Here is a 6,398-nt window from a genome sequence, read left to right on the forward strand (position 1 = left end):
GGTGCGATGTAGCAACGATGAAACATACAACTTTCCTCTAGCTCCTAAATGCTTTCTCTGCCCCCAATATCATGATCCAATCCTACCTTGCAAGTCTGGCTAGATCAGGGGATGTTCACTGGTACAGATAAGAACTGGAAACACAGGGAAGCCAGGGTGGATGGTCCCTTCTGGACCAGTGGTGTGAGTGGCAATACTGGGAGGGAAAAGGGTGGGTAGGTTGGAAAGGGGGAACCGATTACAAGGATCCACATGTGACCCCCTCCCTGGGGGATAGACAGCAGAAAACTGGGTGAAGGGAGACGTGTGACAGGGCAAGATATGACAAAGTAATAATTTATAAATTATCAAGGGTTAATGAGGGAGGGTGGATTAGGGAGGGAGGAGAAAAAAATGTGTACCTGATCCCAGGGGCTTTAGTGGAGAGCAAATTTTCTGAGAATGATGAGGGCAATGAATGTACAAATGTGCTTTGCACAATTGATGTATGTATGGATTGTGATAAGAGTTGTATGAGCCCCTAATAAAACGATTAAAAAAATAGAAATGATCCTGAGCTTAGTAGGGACAAAGTTCTAGTAATACAATCTAGGGACTAATTCAATTTCTCCTATTACTCAATCTAAAAGTATTGTTTCCAGTGGTTATAATAACAAAGGTTTCCATAATTTTAATGGTTTTGAAATATATTTGATTATTAGAAGAACTATTGAATGAAGCTGAGTATGAATGGGAACATGAATGGAATCAAGGTTAATAAAAGATTCAAAGGAAATAATATTATTCTGATTATAAAAACAATCAATTATACTAGGTTTGTCCTTTGAAAATATCAGTGGAGGATGATTAAGGTTTTCAATCCCAATTTTGTCTCCAGAAGTATTTATTTCTCCTTTAGAACGTTTTCTCAATACACCCGATCTGAAGTCATTGGAAGTGTTTTGAATACTTGAGATTTATCCAGAAACAAAACTTTGCTTTAAGGGTCTAGACATTTTGTTGTCCAAAAAGCAAAGACAAAGGTGTTTCATTTGAAACTCAATACAGATCTGTAGACTATTTTCTGAGTAATTATTCATGAGGTAATGAGCCCTGGTTGTCTGGTGGTTATAAGTTGGGCTGGGATCTGCAAGGTGGGCAGTTTGAAAGCACCCAATTTCTCCACAGGAGAAAGACAGTGACTTTGTCTCCTCTGTACAGTTACAGTCTCAGAAACTCATGGGGGTAGTTCTACCCTGTCCTAATGGAAAGTGTGATTAAGGAGAGAGTCTCAGAACCTCAGAAGCACATCTCAAATGCCTAATAACAGACCTAAAATCTTCAGCATGTGCTACAAAGGAGAACCTTCTCGCCTCTAGTAATAGAGCTGACGTTGCTGAGGACGAGGCCCAGAGTTTCATCATAGCAGTAGCTGAATTACAATGTCAGCTGAATTTCCGGTCTAGAACAGTGTCTGATACTAAACTAAGGACGTTAATAGGAAACAATTGGGACCCTGACACATGGCATGGGAACCCATGGGCTGATGATCCAGAAGAGGAGGATATCGAGCCCCTTGAAATGATTGAGGCACCCCCCCAGCTGAGGGGATCGATCCAGTATCAGTAAAGCAGCCCACACTTGAGCAGATTCACCAATCTGTTGACACGGAAGTGCCAGGTGGGACTGCATCTGTAGCATTGCCTGTGTAAGATGACTTACAAGACATTGCTGAGAGCACCAGGAAACACCCCCACCACCCATTATTTCCTCTAGAACTGTCACTCAAATAAAGGCTCAAAAAGCTCCTACAGGTGAGGTTCAGATGATTGCTCAAGAAGAAGTGCCCTATGAGCACAAAGATCTGCTCAAGTTTTCTAATACATACAAGCATTCGTCTGGGGAATATTCCTGGGAAGGATGACTAAGAGATTGGGATACTGGTCCAAGGAATGTCTTATTAGACCAGTCTGAGTTTCTGGATACAGGACCCCTAAACACAGATTCTTCTTTCAGTGTCTCAGCAAGAGAGGTTAAGAGAGGATCTAATTCCTTATTTAGTTAGTTCACTGAAGCCTGGGTAGCCAAATGACCTAGATTAGACCAACATGAGATACCTGACCTACCTTGGTACACTGTAGAAGGCATCCAAAAGCTTATGGAAATTTGTATATTGTAATGGATCAGGATACTCCCATAGAATCACAAAGGGGGTGTCCTGAGGATATATCAACCATAAGGAACAAGTTTGTGAACTGGGTGCCAGCCTGTCTGAAGACTCCTTTGATTGCTATTTTATGTACACGAGGATTAACAGTGGGAATTGCCCTAAGTGAACTCTGACTTGTGCCTACAATGGTCTGATTGGTCCTCATGGTGGTGGAGGGAAGGTGTCAGCACTGAATCAACAGAAACAGGGTAGACGTGATTATCATAATGGACAGCAAGTTTTCCGTAGTAATCAAAGCAACCTATCTCATGCGGACTTATGGCCTTGGCTACTTAGCCACAGTGTCCCTAGGAGTGAAATACATGGGAAACCCACTACAGATTTACATGATCTATACAGGCAGAAGAATGTTAGATCAGGTGAACAGCAGAATAGAGAGTCATGATCACTCAGTCAGTTCCCAGACCTGAGCCAGGGTACAGACTCACAGCCGCTTGAATGAAGGGAAGGCCAGGTCCCTATGAAGGAGAATTCAGCTATATCACCGAAGGTTTATACTGTTAGTCTTTCTTCTAACCTTCCTGAAAGGGACCTGTGGCCTTTCACAAGAGTGACAGTTCATTGGGGGAAAGGAATTAATCAAACTTTTCAGAGATTACTGGACACTGGCTCTGAAATGACAGTAATTCCAGGAGAAACAAAGTGTTTCAAAGGCCCACCAGTCAGAGAGGGGCATATGGAGGTTAAGTTATTGATGGAGTTTTAGCTCAGATACACTTCACTGTGGGAGCAGTGGACCCTGAAACCCATCCTTTCATTATTTCCTCAGTTCCAGAATGAATCATTGGAGTAGACATACTGTATAACTGGCAGAACCCCCATATTGGATCTCTGAAATGTGCAATAAGGGCTATTATGGCAGAAAAGGCTAAGTGGACACCATTAGAACCGCCATTACTTAGGAAAATAGTAAATAAAAGTAATACAGCATTCCTGGAGAGATTTCTGGAGGGATAAACAACTTGAAGGATGCTGGGGTGGTGATTCCTACCACATTCTCATTTAATTCACCTATGTGGCCTGTAAAGAAAAGAGATGGATCCTGGAGAATGACAGTGAATTATTGTAAACTTAATCAGGTGGTGACTTCTATTGCAGCTGCCATTCCAGATGTGATTTCTTTGTTTGAGCAAATTAATACTTCGCCTGGTATTTGGTATGCAGTTATTGATCAGGCCAATGCCTTCTTCTCAATACCAGTCCCAAAGGACCAACAGAAGCAGTTTGCTTTCAGCTGGCAGGAGCAACAATACACTTTCACAACTCTCCCCCACGGGTATATAAACTCCACCCTATGTCATAATTTAGTCTGAAGAGAACTTGATCACCTGTATATTCAGCAAAATGTCACACTAGTCCATTATACTGATGACATTATGCTGATTGGATGCACTAAGGAGGATGTTTCAAAGACTCTAGATCATTGGTACAACATCTGCATGCAAGAGGTTGGGAAATTAACCCAACAAAGATTCAGGCAACCTCCACTTCAATTCAATAAAATTTCTAGGGGTCCAGTGATGTGAGGTATGCTAAAACATGCTAAAGTGAAGCACAAGCTATTGCATCTGCCCCGTCCCCCTCCAACAACTGAACAGGAGGCACAATGCCTAGTGGGTCTCTTCTGATTTTGGAGGCAGCATATCCCTCACTTGGGTGTTCTACTTTGACTTACATATCTTGTGACATGAAAAGCCTCCAATTTTGAGTGGGGCCCAGAACAAGAAAAGGCTCTGCAACAGGTTCAGGCTCCCGTGCAAGCTGCTTTGCCACCGGGACCACTGGTCCAGCTGACCTGATGGTGCTAGAGGTGTCAATGGTAGTGTGGAGTCGTTGTCAGACCCCTATTGGTGAATCACAGTGTAGGTCGCTGGGATTTTGGAATAAAGTCCTTCCCTCCTCTGCAGACATATATTCCCATTTTGAAAAACAGCTGTTAGCTTGTTACTGGGCATTGGTGGAGACTGAATGCCTCACCAAGTCACCATGAGGCCTGAGATGCCAATCATGAACTGGGTATTGTCTTACCCACAGCGTCATAAAGATAGACATGCACAGCAAGACCCCATTGTTAAATGGAAGTGATATATATGAGATCGGGCTGCAGCAGAACCTGAAGGGACAAGTAAACTGCATGAAAAAGTGGGCCAAATGCCCACAGTCTCCATTCCTGTCACAGTACCTTCTTTGTCCTAGTCTGCACCTATGTCCTCCTGGGGAGTTCCTTATGATAATTTAACTGAAGAACAGAAAATTCATGCATGTTTAACTAATGGCTCTGCACGATATGTAAGTGCCACTCATCAGTGGCAGCAGCAGCACTACAGCTTCTTTCTGGGATCTCCCTAAAGGAGAGTCATGAAGGGAAGTCCTCCCAATGGGCAGAACTTTGAGCAGTGTGCCTAGCCATTCAATTTTCCTGCAAGGAAAAATGGCCAGATGTGAGACTGTATACTGATTCATTGGCTGTGGCTAATGGCTTGGCTGGATGCTCAGTAAATTGGAAGAAACATGATTGGAAAATTGGTGACAAGGAAGAGGTACGTGGATAGACTTCTTTGAATGGGCCAAGAAAGTAAAGGTAATCATGTCTCATGTGAATGCTCACCAAAGGGTTACCTCTGAAGAGGAGCACTTTAACAATCAAGTGGATGACGTGACACACACTGTGGAGACTTGTACTCCTCTTTCTTCTGCCACTCCTGTTATCGCCCAATGGGCACATGAACAAAGTGAACATGGTGGCAGGGATGGAGGTTATGCATGGGCAAAGCAACATGGACTTCCACTCACCAAGGCTGACTTGGCTACTGCCACTGCTGAGTGCCCCATTTGCCAGCAGCAGAAACCAACATTAAGTCCAAGATATGGGACCATTCCTCTGGGAGATCAACCAGCAACTTGGTGGCAGGTTGATTACATAGGACCACTTCCATCATGGAGGGGACAGTGTTTTGTTCTTACTGGAATAGACACCTAGTCTGGATATGGATTTGCCTTCCATACACACAATGCTTCTGCCAAAACTACCATTCAGGTCCTTACAGAATGCCTCATCCACCGACATGGCATCCCACATAGTATTGCTTCAGATCAAGGAACTCACTTCATAGCAAATGCAGTGTGGCAATGCACCCAAGCTCATGGAATCCATTGGTCATCTCATGTTTCTCATCATTCTGAAGCAGCTGGCTTGATAGAATGATGGAATGGCCTCCTAAAATCAGAATTATGGTGACAGCTTGGTGGCAACAACTTGCAGGGCTGGGTCAATGTTTCCAGGAGGCTGCATATACTCTAAACCAATGGCCAATATATGGTGCTATGTCTCCAATAGCCAGAATTCATGGGTCCAGGAACCAAGTGGTGGAAGCTGATGTGGCACCACTCACTATTACTCCTAGTGATCCACTTGCAGCATTTTTGCTTCCTGTCCCAGTAACCCTATGTGCTTCAGGCCTGCAGGTCCTGGTCCTGAAGGAAGGAATTCTCCCACCTGGAAACACAGTACAGATTCCACTGAATTGGCAGCTGAGAATGTCCCCTGGCCACTTAGGGCTTCTCGTGCCTTTGGATCAACAGGTCAGGAAAGGTTTCACTGTACTGAGTAGTGTGACTGATCCTGATTACCCAGAAGACATTGGCCTGGTGCTGCATAATGGAGGTAAAGGAGAATTATGTCTGGAATCTAGGAGATCCCCTAGGCCTGTTTTAGTACTACCATGCCCTGTGATTAAGGTACATGGTAAACTACAGCAACCCAATCCTGACAGGATGTCTAATGACCCAGACCCCTCAGGAATGAAGGTCTGGGTCACCCCACCAATCAAAGGCCCACAGCAGCTGAGGTGCTGGCCGAGGGCAAAGGTAATACAGATTGAGTAATGGAAGAAGGTAGTTCTAACTATCAGTTATGACTACTTGATCACTTGCAAAGGAAGGTTTGTGATTATCAGTGTATCTTCTTTATATATACTTGTTGAATATCTTTCCTTTGTTCATGTATGATGTACCAGATGCAATTTGATTCCATGTGTTTTCATTTGATATGATAAATATGTAATGTTAGGTGTAAGTGTGATTTCATTAATGTCTGGAAATTATATATATGGCTAAATAATTGTGTACAGGTGTCAAGTTGTCAAGGGGTGGATTGTGATAGGTAGGTTTATTGTTCCAACCTGGCCAA

Source organism: Echinops telfairi, unplaced genomic scaffold (genome assembly GCF_000313985.2).
Source record: "Echinops telfairi isolate 266 unplaced genomic scaffold, ASM31398v2 ScPeMD7_7467;HRSCAF=8505_1, whole genome shotgun sequence".
Taxonomy (NCBI): Eukaryota; Metazoa; Chordata; class Mammalia; order Afrosoricida; family Tenrecidae; genus Echinops; species Echinops telfairi.